This window comes from Kogia breviceps, chromosome 16 (genome assembly GCF_026419965.1).
Source record: "Kogia breviceps isolate mKogBre1 chromosome 16, mKogBre1 haplotype 1, whole genome shotgun sequence".
NCBI classification, from domain to species: Eukaryota; Metazoa; Chordata; class Mammalia; order Artiodactyla; family Physeteridae; genus Kogia; species Kogia breviceps.
In genome coordinates, this window is record NC_081325.1 from 32,194,138 (window position 1) to 32,214,425 (window position 20,288).

Consider the following 20,288-nt stretch of genomic DNA (forward strand, 5'->3'; position numbering starts at 1 on the left):
TGGGGATGCTGTTAATCATTCTATAAGACACAGGACAGCATCCAAGAATGAAGAATTATCTGACCCCAAATGTCAACAGTGCCAAGGATGAGAAATCCTGATCTAGTAGTTGTGCACACATTATAATAGCTGGTGTTTCCTGAGCCCTCACATCATGCTAAGGGTTATTTAAATGCTTGACATTATCTCATCTAACCCCTCCCAAATACCATGAGATTAGTCCTAGTATTATCCTCTTTTTACAGAATAAGAAACTGACAGACAAAAAAGAAGTAATGTACACAGAGTCACATAACTGGTAGTGGTAGAACCAGGATTTCATAAATGTTAACTATTATCACATTTCATAGAAAAGTGAAAAATTACTCAGGTATTTTCAACTCTTAGCATCAGATAACAAAGATTGGTTTTTTTCAACTTCCATGCCAACACTAATATAAATCCAGGCAAAATTGATATGTTGCATGCTTTGACTTCCTTACTCAAGTTTTTCTTTAAATGTGGACAAAATGAAAATGGAGTAATTGATAAAAGGGGGGGAGGGGAATCTAGCATTTCTTAAGAGAACCTTAGAAAGACAATTGCCAGAGCTCCTTTTAGAGAAATCTTAGTGTTAAAAATCAGTAAAACGTGACTTCAGTAACTGGCATTAGGTCTCCTCTAATGCTGAAGTCAATAGCTCCTCTTGTAATGGTGTTATGGTTTAAGCACTGCTTCAGGCCTATGTGAAACTTGAACGTGGGATCAAAGAGATAAAAGTGACCTGACTCTATCACTTTCACTTATAGCCTGAAATTCCTAGTATCTGTACATTTATGCAACTTTCAGTGACATGTCATCGATTGTTTTAAAAAATCTTTTGCATCAATGTCTTTTGGAAGGTTTTCTTCTCCTTTTTAAATCCCCCTTTAGGGAAGCTGAAATATAAGCTGTTGAGTATACATGTGTGTGGACCTGAAACCCTGAAAAGCAAAAATGCTGAAATGTGAGCATACATATGAGTATTTTAACAATTATAACAAAATGTTTATGGAAATTTGGGGATCCTGAATTTACAAGATAATTGCATGTTGAGGGAAAACAGTATAGTATAAAGAAGGAAGCAATATGGCACAGTGGCTAAAAGTGCAAGATTTATCCTCTGGTCAGTATTCAAATCCCAACTGTATCATTTAATAATTATGTGATCTTGAAAATTGACTTGACTATTCTGAATCTCAGTTACCTTTCTTATTGAAGAAGGAAGACAGAAGGTTTGACCAACAGAGGTTGGTGTTCAGTGACTTATGAGTTGGATTTGAAAGGTAGCCAGGGATTAAGTAATGCAGAAATTTATATACCATAGTAGGATTTTGGATTTTATTCTGTGATGGGAAATCATTGGACATTTTTTAGTAGGGGATGGCAATTTATGTTTTGAGAGGATCACTATGGGTCCTATGTGAAGAATAGACTCTAGGGAGCCGGAGGTAGATATAGGACAACCAAGAAAAGACAATTGCAATAGTGCAGGCAAGATATGTTGGTGGCTTCAAATAGAAAGATGACACTCCACACCTGGCAGCAGCCAAAACCAATTAGATTCATGATGCATTTGGAAGTAGACTCAACTCAACTCAATCTGTCAGAAGTTATTCTGATAGATTGAATATGAGTTGTGAGAAAGAAAATAAAAATAATGCCAAAGTTTTGGGTCTAAGTAACTGGATGAATGGAGACTGAATAAGGAATAGGTAAAAAGGAAGGGGCATTGTAGAGTTTAGTTAGAGATAGTAATTAAGCATCCATGTGGGAATATTCAGTCAACCATTGGATGTAAAAGTGTATGCATTCAGGAAAGAAGTCAAGAATGGATCTTAAAATTTAGGTATTAAAAGAGTAGAAATATATTTAAGCTATGAGAACTGAGTGAGATTGCTATAGGAATATGTTAAAATAGTAAAGAAAAGTGACTCTGGGTCTGATCTCTAGGGGTCTCCAATATTTAGAGGTCAAGAAAATAAGAAAAATGCAGGAAAATTATGGGAAGGGAGTTTCTTAGAGTCAAGCAAATAAAGTGCTTCAAGAAAAAGGAAATGACCTACTGTCATATGCTACAGAGGCACTGAGTGAGATGAAGGAAGAATTGACTATTGGCATTGTCAAGATAGAGGCCATTGGCAACCACAAGAAGAAAACATTTAGTGCAGTGATGGGTCAAACACCTTATTTCATGAAGTGAGTTCAAGAAAGAATGAGAGGAGTAGAAATGGAGAAGGGAAAAGTAATTAACATATGTTTGTGAAAATTAAATAAGAAAATATATGGGAATCATTTAACTCAATGCTTGGCACATTACAAAGTGCCAATTGATAGCTACCATCACTGTTTTTATAATTTTTATGTAGTCATCCCCTATCATTTAAATATTAACTGTATCCACAGCCAGACCAAGAGAAATATATGTGTGTATTAATATATTAGCATTTTTGTCAAGGTGTTCAATATATATGTATGTATAATTATCTTATTTTTTCTTTACAACATTCTGTGGAGAAAAAATATATAGTCATGTAAGTTTTTCCCTGTTTCACAGCTGACAACGTTTAAGCTCACAGCTTATGACTTACCCAAAGTCACATATAAAACCAGAGTGAAACCAAGATCTAATGACACTTGACTCTTTTCTCTTTCAGCAATAAAGAATAAAAGTTCAGTTATATCACCAAAGGGAAAAACAAAAAATATCAATGAGAATTAGACAATGTAAATGCAAACATACCTTGTTTTAGTGGGTTTTGCTTTATTGTGCTTAGCAGATATTGTGTTTTTCACAAATTGAAGATTTATGGCAACTTTGCATTGAGCAATCTCCTGGCATCATTTTGCCAACAGCTTTTGCTCACTCCATATCTCTGTGTCACATTTTGATAATTCTTGCAGCTTTTCAAGCATTTTCATTATTATTATATTTGTTATGGTAATCTGTGATCAGTCATCTTTGATGTTACTATTGCAAAAAGACTACAACTCACCGAAGGCTCAGAAGATGGTTAACATTTTTTGGCAATAAAGTATTTTTAAGGTATATACATTTTTTAAAAACATAATGATATCATTAATAGACTACAATATAGTGTAAACATAACTTTTATATGCACTGGGAAACCAAAAACTTCATGTGATATTCTCTTTATTGCAGTGGTCTGAAACAAAACCCATAATATATCCAAGGTATGCCTGTATCTGACTTGAATAATGAACACCCAAAAGATATTTTTAATTCATAAATCATTTGCACATGTTCTGTTAACCATCTGGTACATTCTGTTCTTTTTAGACATGGTCAGATTATTCCATCAAGTGAGAAAATGTTCTGCCATAAAGACAGATTAAACTGTTTTAGTCATAGAAATTATGTAAGGGAAGGTAGAAAAAAGCAAAACATTTCTTTAAGTATACACTTTATCAATCAAGAAATATCAATTTCTTGCAATTACCCATGTTGGGTAGTTTGTTAGGTACTGGGCATACAAGAGGAAATAGACCAAGCATGATTTCTGCTCCCTTGACATCTATAGTCTAGTGAGATAGATAATAATCAGAGTTAAGAGACAGAGGAATATGTTCCAAATGAAAGAAAAGGCAACACCCAGAAAAAGAACTAAACAAAATGGAGATAAGTAATCTACCTGATAAGGAGTTCAAAGTAATAATCATAAAGATGCTCGATAAATTCAGAAGACTGGATGAACACAGTAGAAGTTTAAATAACAGTTAGAGGATATAAAAAAGAACCAAACAGAGCTGAAGAATACAATTACTGAACTAAAAAATACACTAGATGGGCTTCCCTGGTGGCACAGTGGTTGAGAGTCCACCTGACGATGCAAGTGACACGGGTTTGTGCCCCGGTCCAGGAAGATCCCACATGCCACGGAGCAGCTAGGCCTGTGAGCCATGGCCACTGAGCCTGCACATCCAAACCCTGTGCTCCACAATGGGAGAGGCCACAAGAGTGAGAGGCCCACATACCGCAAAAAAAAAAAAAAAAAAAAATACACTAGAAGGAATCAACTGTAGATTCAATGATACAGAAGAATGGATCAGCAAACTGGAATACAGAGTGGTGGAAGTCATCCAAGTTGAACAGAAGAAGTAAAAAGAATTTTTTTTAAATGAGGATAGTTTAAGATAACTCTTGGACAATATCAAGCATGCTAACATTTGAATCAATGGGTCTCATAAAGAGAAGAGAGGGAAAGAGAGAGGAAGGGGCAGAGAAATTATCTGAAGAAATAATAGCTGAAAATGTCCCTAATATGGGAAAGGAAACAGATGTCCAGCTCCAGGAAGCACAGAGTCTCAAACAAGATCAATCCAAAGAGATCCACACCAAGGCACATTACAATTAAAATGGCAAAAATTAAAAATAAAATCTTAAAAGCAGAAAGAGAAAAGCAACTAGTTATGTACAAGGGAATTCCCCTAAGACTATGAGCTGACTTTTCAGCAGAAACTTTGCAGGCCAGAAGGGAGTGACATGACATGTTCAAAGTGATGGGATCGGGAGGGGAAACTACAACCAAGAATACTCTACTTAGCAGGGGTATTATTCAAATTTGAAGGTAAGATAATAAGTTGTACATAAAAGTAAATGCTATAAGGGTTCAGCATCACAAACAAGCTTTACAAGAAATGTTAAAAGGACTCTGCTAAGCAGAAAAGAAAAGACTACAACTATAAACATAAAAATTATGAAAGAAAAAATCTCATTAGCAAAGGCAAACATACATAAAGTTATGTTCAACCACTTATAAAGCTAGTAAGAAGGTTAAAAGACAAAAGTGGTAAAATCAACTATATCCATAACAAGCAGTTAAGGGAAACAAAACAAAAAGTTGTAAAATATAATTTCAAAAACATTAAACATGAGGAGTGGGGAATAAAAATGGTAAAAATGTGGGGTTTTTAAGATGTGTTCAGACTTAAGAGAAAATCAACTTAAAATAATCATATCAATAATATATGTTGTTATATATGAACCTCACAGTAACACAAACCAACAACCACTAACATATATATATATATATATATATATATATATATATATATACACAAAAAAAAAAAAAGAGAGAAGAATCCAAACAGAGCACTAAAAATAGTCATCAAATTACACGGGAAAAGAACAAAAGAAAAAGAAAGGAACAAAAGCAAATACAAAACAACCAAAAAATGACATTAAAGACATACCTATCAATAACATAATTACTTTAAATGTAAATGGACTACATGCTCCAGTCAAAAGACACAGGGTAGCTAATTGGATAAAATACCAAGACCATATATATGCTGCCTACAAGAGCCCAATTTAGATCTAAAAATACACAAAGACTGAAATTGAGGGATGGAAAACAGTATTCCATGCAAATGGAAATCAGAAGAAAGCCAGGTAGCAATAATTATATCAGGCAAAATAGACTTTAAACAAAAGACTGTTGCAAGAGACAAAGAAAAACATTACATAATGATCAAGAGATCAATCCAAGAAGAAAATATAACAATTGTAAATATATATGCACTTAACATAGGACAACCTAAATATATAAGGAAAGTATTAACACATATAAAAGGAGAAACTGACAGTAACACAATAAAAGTAGGGGATTTAACACCCCACTTACATCACTAGATCAACTAGACAGAAATCAATAAGAAAACACTGGCTTAAATAACACATTAGGCCAGATGTACTTAATAAATATATGTTCCATTAAAAAGCAGCAGAATACACATTCTTTTCAAGTGTACATGGAACATTCTCCAGGATAGAGCACATGCTAGGCCACAAAACGAGCCCTGGTAAATTTAAGATTGGAATCATATTAAGCATCTTTTTCAACCACAACTGTATGAAACTAGAAATCAACTACAAAAAAAAAAAAAAAAAAAAAAATGCAAAAACCACAAACATTTGGGGGATAAACAGTATGTTACCAAACAACCAATGGTTCACCAAAAAACTCGAAGAAGAAATAAAAACATACCTGGAGATAAATGAAAATGAAAACACCACAATCCAAAATCTATGGTACACAGTGAAAACAGTTCTAAGAGGGAAGTTTATAGAGATACAAGCTTACCTCGGGAAACAAGACAAATCTCAAATAAATACCTAACCTTACACTCAAAGGAGCTAGATAAAGAAGAACAAACAAAATCCAAAGTTCATAGAAGGAAAGCAATAATAAAGATAAGAGCAGAAATAAATGAAATTGAGACAAAAAAATAGAACAGATCACTGAAACTAAGAACTGGTTCTTTGAAAAGATAAACGAAACTGATAAACATTTAGCTAGACTCATAAAGAAAAAAAAGAGTGAGGGCCAGATAAATAAAACCAGAAACAAAAGAGGAACATTTGCCAAAACACCACAGAAATACAAAGGACTATGAGATTACTATAAACAATTATACATCAATAAAATGAACAACCTAAAAGAAACAAATAAATTCCTAGAAACATCCAATCTCCCAAGACTGAATCAGGAAGAAACAGAAAATATAAACAGATTAGCAGTAATGAAATTGAATCAGTAATAATAATAAAAAATAATTCCCAACAATTGGAAGTCCAGGACCAGAAGGCATCACAGGTGAATGGTACCAAATATTTAAAGAAGAGTTATCACCTTTCCTCAAATGATTCCAGAAAAATTTGAAGAGAAAGAAATTAATTCTATGAGCTTCCATACTCAGTCTACAAGGCCAGTATCACCCTGATACCAAAACCAGACATTGACAACACACACACACACACACACACACACACACGACAAGCCAATATCATTGATGAACATAAATACAAAAATCCTAAACAAAATAACAAACAAAATTCACAATACATTAAAAGAATTATTCACCATGATCAAGTGGGATTTATGATAGGGATGCAAGGATGGTTCAAAATCTGCACACCAACCAATGTGATATACCACATTAACAAACTGAAGAATAAAATCTGTATGATCATCTCAGTAAATGCAGAAAAAGCTTTTGACAAAACTCAACATCTGTTTATGATAAGAACTCTCAACAAAGTGGTTATAAAGAGAACATACCTCAATATAACAAAGGCATATATGACAAACCTACATCCAACATCCTACTCAACATTGAAAAGCTGAAAGCATTTTCTCAAAGATCAGGAAAAAGACAAGGATGCCCACTCTCACCACTTTTCTCCAACATAGTATTGGAAGTCCTAGCCACAGCAATCACACAAGAAAAAGAAATAGAAGAAATACAAATTGGAAAGGAAGAATAAAACTGTCACTGTTTGCAGATGACATGATACTATATAGAAAATTCTAAAGATATCACCAAAAAAACTTCTAGAACTAATAAAGGAATTCAGTAAAGTTGTAAGATACAAAATTGATATATTGCAAATCAGTTGCATTTCTACACACTAACAACAAACTGTCAGAGAGAAATTAAGAAAACAATCCCATTTACAATTACATCAAAAAGAATAAAATACCTTGGAATAAATCTAACCAAAGAAAGTAAAAGATCTGTACTCAGAAATTTATAAGATATTAATGTAATTGATGACAGCAAACATGAATGGAAAGATGCACTGTGCTCATGAACTGGAAAAATTAATATTGTAAAATGACCATCTTACTCAAGGCAGCCTACATATTCAATGCAATCCCTATCAAAATACCAATAGTAATTTTCACAGAACTAGACATATAATTCTAAAATTTGTATGGAAATACAAAAGACCCCAAATAGCCAAAACAATCTTGAGAAAGAAGAACAAAGCTGGCCGTATCATGCTCCCTGCTTTAAAACTGTACTACAAAGCCAGATTAATCAAAACAGTATGGTACTGGAACAAAAACAGACACATAGATTAATGGAATGGAATAGACAGTCCAGAAATGAACCCACACTTATATGGACAACTTAACCTACAACAAAGGAGGCAAAAATATAAAATGATGAAAAGACAGCCTTTTCAATAAATGGAGTTGGAAAAACTGGACAGCTACATGCAAAAGAATTGCACTGGACTATTTTCTCACACTTTACACAAAAATAAACTCAAAATGCATTAAAGATTTAAATGTAAGACCTGAAACCATAAAACTCCTAGAAGAAAACATAGGTAGTATGCTCTTTGACATCAGTCTTGGCAATATTTTTTTGGATCGGTCTCTTCAGGTAAAGGAACTAAAGCAAAAATAAACAAATGGGGCTACATCAAAGTAAAAAGCTTCTGCACAGTGACAGAAACTATCAACAAAATGAAAAGGCAACCTACTGAATGGAAAAAGGTATTTGCAAACAATATCTCTGTTAAGGACTTAATATCCAAAATATAAACAAAAAACAAAACTCATACAACTCAACACCAAAAAACAAACAACCTGATTAAAAAATGGGCAGAAGAACTGAATAGACATTTTTGTAAAGAGGACATACAGATAGCCAACAGGCACATAAAAAGATGCTCAAAATCACTAATCATCGAGGAAATGCAGATCAAAACCACAGTGAGACACAACTTCACACCTGTCAGGATGGCTATCATCAAAAAGGCAACAATTAACAAGTCTTGGCAAAGATGTAGAAAAAAGGGAACCCTTGTGCACTTCTGGAGAGACTTTAAATAGATGCATCCACTATGGAAAACAGTAAGGAGGTTTCTCAAAAAATTAAAAACAGAACTGCCATATGATCCAGCAGTTTCACTTCTGGGTATTTGCTGAATAAAACAAAAACACTAATTCAAAAAGAAGTATGCATTCTAATGTTCATTCCAGCATCATTTATGATAGCTGATACAAGGGTCCACTGATAGAATAACAGATAAAGAAGATATAATGGAATCATATATATAATGGAATAATATATAATTATATATAATGGAATAATAGTCATAGAAAAGAATGAAATCTTGCCATTTGTGATGACATGGATGGATCTAGAGGGTATTATTCTAAGTGAAATAACTCATACAAAGAAAGACAAATATTGCATGATGTCATTTAAATGCAGAGTCTAAAAAGCAAAACAGACAAACAAAACAAAATGAAAACAGATTCATAGATGCAGAGAACAAACGGTAGTGGCCAGAAGGAAGGAGGGTAGAAAACTCGGTGAAATAGTTGAAGGGTATAAAGAGGTTCAAACTTCCAGTTATATAATAAATAAGTAACAGGAATGTAATATACAGCATAAGAAATATGGTCAATAATGTTGTAATAACTTTGTATGGGTACAGATGGTTACTAGACTTATCATGGTTATCACTTATTGTATGCAAACATTAAATCATTATTGAGTACACCTGAAACTAACATAATATTTTATGTCAACTATATTTCAATTAAAAAAAGAAATAACAATTAAACCAACAAAATACATTTCATTAGTAACAATAGGTGCCAGGAGACAATAATATCTTCAAAGTTATAAAGGAACATCACTGTCAAGCTAGAATTCTATACCCAATTAAACTGTTGTACAAGAGGAGAGAAAATAAAGGTATTTTCAGAAACATAAAAAAGAACATATATCATTTGTATGAAAGATAAGAAAATATGTGCATCCTTTCAACAAACCATGTATAATCACTTCCAGAAGCTTGGAATGAAGAGACTCTCAAAAAATACTTGCATTCAGTAAGGCACTTTGGTAACAAATATAAAAGGGAAATGAGGTTGATTTTCTTTTAAGGAATCCAAATTTCTTGTTTCCACATTAATGAAAATAGGGAGCAGTGTACTTCATTTACATATCCTTGTAAGAGACCACTGAAGCCAAGGTGAAACATTAATAGAAATAAGCATTAAACAATTCTGAAATGCTTCCAAAATGTGTGAGCTGCTCCCAAGTCTCCAGGTAATCAGTATGGAACCCTACTTACTGCTTCTACAAGGCCAAAGTTTTCAATCCACAAGAGACTAGGGTTTCTTTGGAGCTGCATCCAATCTAAGGTAATGCATCCCTCCTGAGAAACATTCATTTCTCCATCAGTGAGAGAATGGCTAAGATAAATTGTGTCACCCTTCAAATAAGCTACTTCACACTCCAGTCATCTTTGTTAGCAACCAAACTAATCCTTCTTGTTCACCCAGTCCTTTGACACCCAAACTACTTGGTACATGTTCTCATCAACCCATGCCTCACTGCTACTGTCTCTCCAAAATCTTTCTACTGTGTTCTATGGAATTCCAATCTGATTAACCCTTACATCTTTAAACTCTTCCTGAACAATGTTTTCCACCTTGGTTAAGAACTCAGAGCTTCTGTTGTGAGGTCCATGAACTATGTTTCAGGGAGTCAGTGACATGCTTAAAAAGACAATTTTTAAGTTTTCTTTCTATTATTTTGAAATATGTCTGTTAAAAAAAATTGTCTCTGTATTATAAGGATACTGTATTACTTACAAAAGGTCTAGGTTGCTTAGTTTATATGATCAACCAACATGCAATCTGAAGATCTGAAAGTGGAGATGGTAAAGAAAGATATCTGTGTGGCCTTTACAGAAAAGCTTCCTGCCATTAAGAGGACATATGAAAAAACTGATGTGACTTCCATGACCAGAATCAGTTGCATTCACAAATGTGCACGTAATGTGTCATGATGTAGGTGACTTCATGATCCTGACATGCTGCGAGAATTTTATTTAAACTCAAGGAAGCTGTGGATCATGTCAGTGATTTGTTTATTTAATGTTAGGGTATGTTAACTTGTCACCTGCCTAGCCAGAGAAGGGAGTTATTCCTTTATGTTCTTCGGGATTGGATTCATGGGGTAGTTGAGGCTCAGGAAAGGGAGGAGGTGGGATAAGAGGCTCTGACCTGAGAAGGAACAGATCACAGATTGCATAAATTTGTAAGGATAGCTAGAGCCAAGGGAAGAAGTCAGCAAGGACTCCCCATGACAGCTAATGACAAATGAACTGACTTCCAAGTTTCCTTTTTCTCCTCTGTAATCCTCTTATGAAAGCCTCACATATTTAGAAAAGCATGTTAGTATAGCCTTGGAGAAGGAAATAAATAGGCTCTATTTATGCTTGTGGCAAAGCAGTATGGGAGAGGACAGCAGCTCACAGAGCAGTGATGGAAAGGCCAGGAGTGTACATGAGGGGCCTCAAGCAGTAGTTAGGAGTGAGCAGTGAAGGGCAACAACTGGGAAAAACAGAAGCCTTCCTTTTCTGGAGATCCTCAGACAAAATTTTGTACTTAGAGCAGATGGAACATTTGTTCAACGAATGTATATTGTTAGTTAATAACACTCCTCTAGGTGCTTGGGATAAGAGAAGTGAACGAAACTACCACAGCCTAGGCCTTGTGGAGCATAGGTCCCTGTGCAAGAGATGGACAATTTTTAAATACCCTAAAATATGTCCTATGGTTGTAAGATCTGTGGAAGAAATAAAGTGTGGTTGATGTGATTGCAGCTGCTGGGGAGGGCTCCATGCCATTTATAAGAGGAGATCAGGGGGACCTCCCTAAGAAGATGGCATTTGAGCAGAGAGCTGATGGAGTTTGTGATTGATTTATACAGATGTCTGAAAGAGAATGTTCTATGTGAAAGGAACAAGTGAAAATGATGGACTCCAGTATGCTTGATATTTTTGATAGCTTAGTAAAGAAAGAAACTCATATGTCCATGTGACTCACTTCTATCCCTATTGGTATATATTGGCATCAAATCTCATTTTCCACTGAGAAAAACATTAACTTCGTCAGAAACCAAACATGACTGACCAGTTTTTCCTGAGGACTTAATCAAGAAATGAAAGCAGAATGTGAAAATATTAACTTTTATATAGAGTTTTCTGATCTTCAATAGGGCAAATCTGGAAGAATTTGATTAACCTCTGGGAAGATATTTCACTATTTGCTTTGGGGTTTTTTGTTTGTTTGCTTTTCACTTTTTGTTTTTGGGGGGTATTGGTTTTTGTGGGGTTTTTTGTTTTTTTGTTTTTTTGAGAGAGAGAGCAAACAGGCCAGATAACTCTAATAGTTTTTCAGAACAGAGTTCATTCATGATTTGCCTTATTTGGAAGCTATGTTTGGCCACATTAATGTGATACATCTTTTTACTCAAGGTCTTCCATCATTGTCAGGGAGGTTATTACAAGAATATGTGCATTTGGGTCAAGCTGCTCACTTTTGAAGAGAAGACTGGGGGTAGAGGACTATATAAATGTAATGTTAATGAAGTGTTTCCACAGTTTAAAATTAAGAGTGACAAAGCTTTAATGCCTCTGCAAGCAGAAAGCTGCAGTTACCTGGAAATGAAAGAAAGAAAGAAAGAAAGAAAGAAAGAAAGAAAGAAAGAAAGAAAGAAAGAAAGAAAGAAAGAAAGAAAGAAAGAAAGAAAGAAAGAAAGAAAGAAAGAAAGAAAGAAAGAAAGAAAGAAAGAAAGAAAGAAAGAAAGAAAGAAAGAAAGAAAGAAAGAAGAAAGAAAGAAAGAAAGAAGAAAGAAAGAAGGAAGAAAAATGTAGCGTACCTTTGATGTGGAAAAGGCCAAGGATTACTAAAACATTTATCTTTATTTTGATGCCAAGAAATATGGAACACCCTGACTTCAAAGGCAGAGGCAGGAAGTGGAACCAACCCTGTCCTAGTTCACCCTCAGATAGCAGTGGGTTTGTGTGGGGAATTCCAGAGATCACCCAGTTCTCCAAGTTGAGTAGTTGAATTCAACGTAACATCATTTGAATGATGAGTGAAGGTAACATCATTGAATGATGAATGAATGTAACATCATTTCCCTTGTCTTCAAACAAAAGAAGCTACCGTCAAGGACTATGACACAGACACTTTCAGTGTCAGCAGGAAAATTATAATAATTCATGCTTTGATTTTAAGGTCACCTAAGTAGAAGTAAACTGTAAAGAACTTAGTTTCCCTTTCTTCCTTCCTTTCTTTCTTCCTTCCTTTCTTTCTTTCTTTCTTCCTTTCTTTCTTTCTTTCTTTCTTCCTTCCTTTCTTTCTTTCTTTCTTTCTTTCTTTCTTTCTTTCTTTCTTTCTTTCTTTCTTTCTTTCTTTTCTTTCTTTCTTTTTTCTTTCTTTTTTCTTTCTTTCTTTCTTTCTTTCTTTCTTTTTTCTTTCTTTCTTTCTTTCTTTCGTTCTTTCTTTCTTTCTTTCTTTCTTTCTTTCTTTCTTTCTTTCTTTCTTTCTTTCTTTCTTACCTTTCTTTCTTCGTTGCTGCCTTCCTTTCTTTTTTTTTTTTACATTTGCAGATATCTACAGCTTGCTTCCTTCCTCCCATTCTCTTTTCTTCCTTTCTTTCTCTTTCTTTTTTGTGAACAAACCTGAGCTTTCTCATTAAGCTTTAAAGCACATTAAAATTTACTTTTAAAATCTGTATAATTTGCAATTATGTTAATTTTTTTGGAAATCCACCATTTGTTGTTGGCGTGAAAAAGCAAAACTGAAAGATGCAATTATTTGTAGAAATTGATTTTACATTCTGTCTCTGAAAAGAAATCAATTTTCCATTCAATAGAATATCTTGTATGCAGTTCTTATGTATATGTGTGTTTATATGCAGTTTCCTAGGAGCAAGTATGTGGCTTTCATCAAATTATCAAATGACTTTCAAAGGAATAAATACAAATTTTAAAAGCCAAGGCCCACTGCCTTAGATCAAACCCTAGCTCTACTCTGGGAATAGTTCTTCTTCTCCTGTTCTCTCCAGTAGAGACTGTTAATTTCCTCAAACTTCACAGATCTCAACACTGGAATATGGTCCCCACTACCATTTCCAAACCATTCCTCACCCACCATCTTGTATAATGTTTATCCTCACAGCATCACTGTCCTCCTCCAACCTCCTTTACATTGTCCCTCACTTACTAAAAACTTCATAACCTAATTCACAGTCTTCCTCTCCATTCCAAGTTCTACCAGCATTAAAAGGAAGTTGACCATACAGGTGAACAATATATCCAAAGCTGTCCTCAAACATTTCTTTATTTCTATAATTTCAATGACCTTCCCCAACATTCTAATTTGGTTACCCACCTCCCATAGATAGGACCTCTTCCTTTGTCATCACTTGAAATGTTCATGTCTGATTTCCTAAATTTAAACATCACAATAACCACATAATAACCTAATAACCTAATAACCACAACTCCTAACCTTCCAATTCTTTCACTCAGCTACTTACATAATACCTGTAGCTGCAAAGCATCCCAATGGTTACAGCAAGAGCTCTGGAGCAGACACTCTGGGCTTAACAGCAGTTTTACTATGTTCTAGACATATGAACATGAGCAAGTTTCTTAACCTCTCTAAGTCTGTTTTTTCTTTTGGAAATAATAGTTGTTGAGAAGATAATATAACCCATAACATTTAGCATGATGCTACTGAGGAAGCAGGTAATAAATCATAGTCCTTTTTATTATTATTTGACATTAACAAGATCTCTAGTGACTTCCCTCCTTTAATTTCTTCTTTGTTAACTCATTTCTAAACCCACTTCCCTCCTACCTATCTTAAACAATGTAGTCTTTCACTTTAGACATTCTCTTGCTAACACCCTCAATTCTTTTACTCCACTGTACTTCCATTGCACTTATTGTACAAAATGCCAGCCCTATATTGCCATTAAAAAATAAAAAGGCATATGACTTGGTATGCTGTCCTTGGGCCTAGGTGTTCAGTGAATTATGAGTGAATTAATGAATGAATGCTACCATAAATTCAAGGCCTTCATAATACCCTCAGAGCTGCTCAGTAGACTTATTGTTTAGTCATCTCTTTTCTTTTTTTTCAAAGAATTTATTTCAAACATTCTCTACCCTTCTGTACCCTACCACCTGATTTCTCAGGAATTGCAATCTATATATTTTCCTCTCACTCCTGGGTCATACTCTTTTGGACCTTCCACATCAGCATTGAATCACATATGAGTCTCTCTCCTGCCCAGATGCAAACAAAACTATATCTCAAAGTTAAATCCATCCTTCTTCAAATTCTCTCCAGTTGTTGCCGTATTTCTCAGTTTTTCCCATCAAAAGTTCTTGAAACAGTTGTCTAATATTCACAGTCTATACTTTCTCACCTCCTGTTTACTCCTCAATATGATTTGCACCTCACCAAACAATTGGAACTGTTCCTGCCCATGTTATTTGTTGCAATAAAAGCTTGACATTTTGGCAGCAATTGACATTTTGACCTCTAGATATTTTCCTTTGAATGCTTTCCTCCCCTGAGGTTTTTTTTTTTTTTAAATAACAGCTTTATTGAGATGTAATTCACATACTATAAAGTTCATGTTTTTAAAGAGTACAATTCAATGTATTTTAGTATATTTACAAAGTTGTTCATTGATCACCATGATCTAATTTCAGAATATTTTATCACCTCCAAAAAGCGACCCCATACCCAGTAAAAGTCACTCCCTACTCTCTCCTCCCCAGGCAAACATAAATCTACTTTCTGATGCTCTGGATTTGCCTATTCTATTCATTTCATACAATGAAATCATAAAATATGTGGGTTTGGCTTCTTTCAATTAGCATATTTTGAAGGTTCATCTACATCATAGCATGTATCAGAGCTTCATTCCTTTTTGTGGTTGAATAATATTCCATCACATGAATATATCACATACATGTTGTTGATCCATTAATTAATTGATGTGCACTTGAGTTGTTTCCACTTTTTGGCTACTACGAACATTCATGTGTAAGATTTTGTGTGGATATGTTTTCAGTTCTCTTTGAGTGTATACCAAGGAGTGGAATTGTTGAGTTACATGGGCACTCTATATGTAACTTTTTCAGGAACCATCAAACTGTTTGCCAGAGTGGCTACACCAGTAACATAAGAGGGTTCCAATTTCTCTATATCCTTGACAACATTTGGTATTGTCTATCTTTTTAATTATAGCCATCCTCGTTGGTATGAAATGGTATCTCATTGTAGTTGGATTTGCATTTCCCTAATGACTAATGATCTTGAGTATCTTTTCATTTGCTTCTTAGCCATTGTTTATTCTCTTTGGAGAAATATCTATTTTTCCTTTGACTTCTCTGAGGTCACACTTTACTGGTTTTCCTCCCTCTTATGTAGGTTCCTCTTCATCCACCCATATTTTAAATATTGATATTTCTCATTACTCTGCTCCAGATCCTATCCTTAGGTGACCTCGTTCATCCCAGGCATTCATTAAAATCTAAAGATTAAATATTCCTAAATCTCTATCTCTTGTTCAGTTCTTGTTCCTGATATCCAGATTTGGCTATCCAACTGTCTACTGGGTATCTTCATCTGTATGTTCTATAAACATCTCATACCGAACATGGTTAAACTTGAATTCATTGCTCTCCACCTAAACCCCAACCCATTCCTCCCAAGATGAAGCCATTCAATAGATTACCCAAGACAACATTTTAGCTATCTTCCTCTTCCCTTTCCATTAACTCACATATGTAAAACATCCAAGTCCACCTTATTCCATCTCTTAAATTCTCTAAATAGGTCCTCCACTATGTCCCTATTATCAGTGCCCTAGGTCAGCCCTGTTCATTAATTACCTGAACGAATCACAAATTAATGTGGAAAATACAATAGACTGCTCCCTTAACACCAGGTCAGCCAATCCTGCCAACATGAACAGAGACTGGCATGCTTAAGGACTACATTTCCCAATCTACCTTCAAGCTGGGCTTTCCACACTGAATTTCCAAGCAGAATTATGTTCCAGGCTAGAGGACAGAAGTAAGTATGATGAAATGGCAGTCACTCAGTTCTCTTGAAAGTACTGAGAGGGAAGCAAATTTGTTATCCTGTGGCAGCTTTCCTGGAGATCCTTATGCAATGGTCCTTAAGCTTGGCTGTGTACAAGCATCACCTGGAGAGGTTTTCTGTTGTTTAATTTTTAATAGTATGACTGGGCCCTGCTCCAGGTCAATTAAATACAGTCCCTGGAAGTGCAAGCCCAGCATCAGTGCTTTGTAAAGCACTCCAAGGGATGCTGGTGGGAAGCCAGGTTAGGGAAAAATTACCTTGATGTCTAGCTGGTCTCTAACTTCCTGGTTGCCAAGCCCAAGCCATGGTAGCAGCCATAGCTCCTGATTCAGCAGCTTTCCTGAGTGTGGCCAAGGCAGTGTGATTCATGAATGGGAGGTGGTGGCAGCAAATGCAGCAGTTCATTGGCCAGCCAGCATGGCAATGTGACTTGTGCAATTGTTTCTGGAAGCTCAGACTAGAGTCAGCTTCTCCAGCCCTTCCAACAAGTCTGTAAGCTGCTTAATACTCTGTAATAAATCCCTTTCGGCTGAAACTGGCTAGAGGTTGTTCACTCGTCTGCTACTGAACCTTGACCAATACAGCTACCTAAAATTCAAATTAAACCACATCACATTCCTGCTTTAAATAATTTACTGGTCTACCCTGTTCTTACATTAAATCTAAAATGTTTTTAAATGACTTATAAGGTCTTTTGTGGTCTGGCACCTGCCTTTTTTTAAGGCACTTTAGAAATATGCAATAAAGTAATTTAGAAATGCATAGCTTCATTGAGAAATTAATCTTGGAAGAATTTCTTGAAAGGAAAGATTTGAACATATGGGCAACACTAGCTGTACATGAATATACATCACTGCATCTTACATTATTATTTTTTAAAACTGTAACAATTCCATGGATATTGTCAGTAGTAGTGAAGTGAGAAGTGTTTTGGTATACTCATAGGGTGAGTATTAGTTAAAAGAATCTCTGGGTGATAGTCTTGTGAGTGGTTTCTTTTTTTTTAATTTTTATTTTATATTGGAATATAGTTGATTAACAATGTTGTGTTAGTTTCAAGTGTACCAAAGTGATTCAGTTATACACATACATGTATCTTCTTTTTCAAATTCTTTTCCCATTTAGGTGATTACAGAATATTGAGCAGAGTTCCCTGTGCTATACAGTAGGTCCTTGTTGGTTATCTATTTTAAATATAGCATTTTGTACATGTCAACCCCAAACTCCCAATCTATACCTCTCTCCCACCTGTCCCCCTGGTAACCATAACTTCATTCTCTAAGTCTGTGAGTCTGTTTCTGTTTTGTGAATAAGTTCATTTGTATCATTATTTTTAGATTCCACATATAAGTGATAAATGATATTTGTCTTTCTCTGTCTGACTTACTTCATTCAGTATGACAGTCTCTAGGTCCATCCATGTTGCTGCAAATGGCATTATTTCATTCTTTTAATGGCTGAGTAATATTCCATTGTATATATGTACCACATCTTCTTTATCCATTCATCTGTTGATGGACATTTAGGTTGCTTCCATGCCTTGGCTATTGTAAACAGTGTTGCAATGAACATTGGGGTGTATGTATCCTTTCAAACCATGGTTTTCTCAGGATATATGCCAAGGAGTGGGATTGCTGGCTCATATGGTAGTTCTATTTTTAATATCTTAAGAAACCTCCACACTCTTCTCCATAGTTGCTCTACCAATTTACATTCACACCAACAGTGTAGGAGGGTTCCCTTTTCTCCACACACTCTCCAGCATTTATTATTTGTAGATTTTTTTGATGATGCCAATTCTGACTGGTGTGAGGTGATACCTCATTGTAGTTTTGATTTGCATATCTCTAATAATTAGCTGTGGTGAACATCTTTTCACATGTCTCTTGGCCATCTGTGTGTCTTCTTTGAAGAAATGTCTGCTTAGGTCTTCTGCCCATTTTTTGATTGTTTTTATGATATTGAGCTACATGAACTGTTTGTAAATTTTGAAGACTAATCCTTTGTTGGTTGCATTGTTTGCAAATATTTTCTCCCATTCTGTGGGCTTTTTCATTTTCTTTATGGTTTTCTTTGCTGTACAAAAACCTTTAAGATTAATTAGGTCTCATTTGTTTATTTTTGTTTTTATTTCCATTACTCTGGGAGGTGGATAGAAAAAGATACTGCTGAAATTTATGTCAGAAAGTGTTCTGCCTAGGTTTTCCTCTAAGAGTTTTACAGTACCCGGTCTTACATTTAGGTCTTTAATCCATTTTGAGTTTATGGCTTTGTATGGTGTCAAAGAGTGTTCTAATTTCATTTTTTACATGTAGCTGTCCAGTTTTCCCAGGACCACTTATTGAAGAGACTGTCATTCCTCCATTGTATAGTCTTGCCTCCTTTGTCGTAGTTTAGGTGACCATAAGTGCATGGGTTTATCACTGGGCTTTCTATCCTGTTCCATTGATCTATATTTCTGTCTTTGTGCCAGTACCATACTGTTTTGATGACCATAGCTTTGTAGTATAGTCTGAAGTCAGGGATTCTGATTCCTTCAGTTCCGTTTTTCTTTCTCAAGATTGCTTTGACTATTCAGTGTCTTTTGTGTCTCCATACAAATTTTAAGATTTTTTGTTCTAGTTCTGTGAAAAATGCCATTAATAATTTGATAAGGTTTGCATTGAATCTGTAGATTGCTTTGGGTAATATAGTCATTTGACAATATTAATTTTTCCAAATCAAGAACACAATATAGCTCTCCAGCTATTTGTGTCATCTTTGATTTCTTTCATCAGTATCTTTTCTGAGTACAGGTCGTTTGCCTCCTTAGGTAGGTTTATTCCTAGGTACTTTATTCTTTTTGATGCAATGGTAAATGGGATTGTTTCTTTAATTTCTCTTTCTGATCTTTCATTGTTAGGTGAGATTTCTGTGTATTACTTTTGTATCCTGCAACTTTACCAAATTCACTGATGAGCTCTAGTAATTTCCTGGTAGCATCTTCAGGATTTTCGATGTATGGTATCATGTCATCTGCAAACAGTGACAGTTTTACTTCTTCTTTTCCAATTTGTATTACTTTTATTTCTTTTTCTCCTCTGATTATTGTCACTAGGACTTCTAAAACTATGTTGAATAAAAGTGGCAAGAGTGGACATCCCTGTCTTGTTCCTAATCTTAGAGAAAATGCTTTCAGCTTTTCACTGTTGAATATGATGTTGGATGTAGGTTTGTCATTTATGGTCTTTATTATGTTGAGGTATATTCTCTCTATGCCCAGTTTCTGGAGGGTTTTTTTTTATTATTATTATTATAAACGGGTGTTGAATTTTGTCAGAAGCTTTTTCTGCATATATTGAGAAGATCATATGGTTTTTATTCTTCAATTTGTTGATGTGATGGATCGCACTGATTGATTTATGGATACTGAAATATCCTTGCATCCCTGTGATAAACCTCACTCAATCATGGTGCATGATCCTTTTAATGTATTGTTGGATTAGTATTGCTAGTATTTTGTTAAGAATTTGT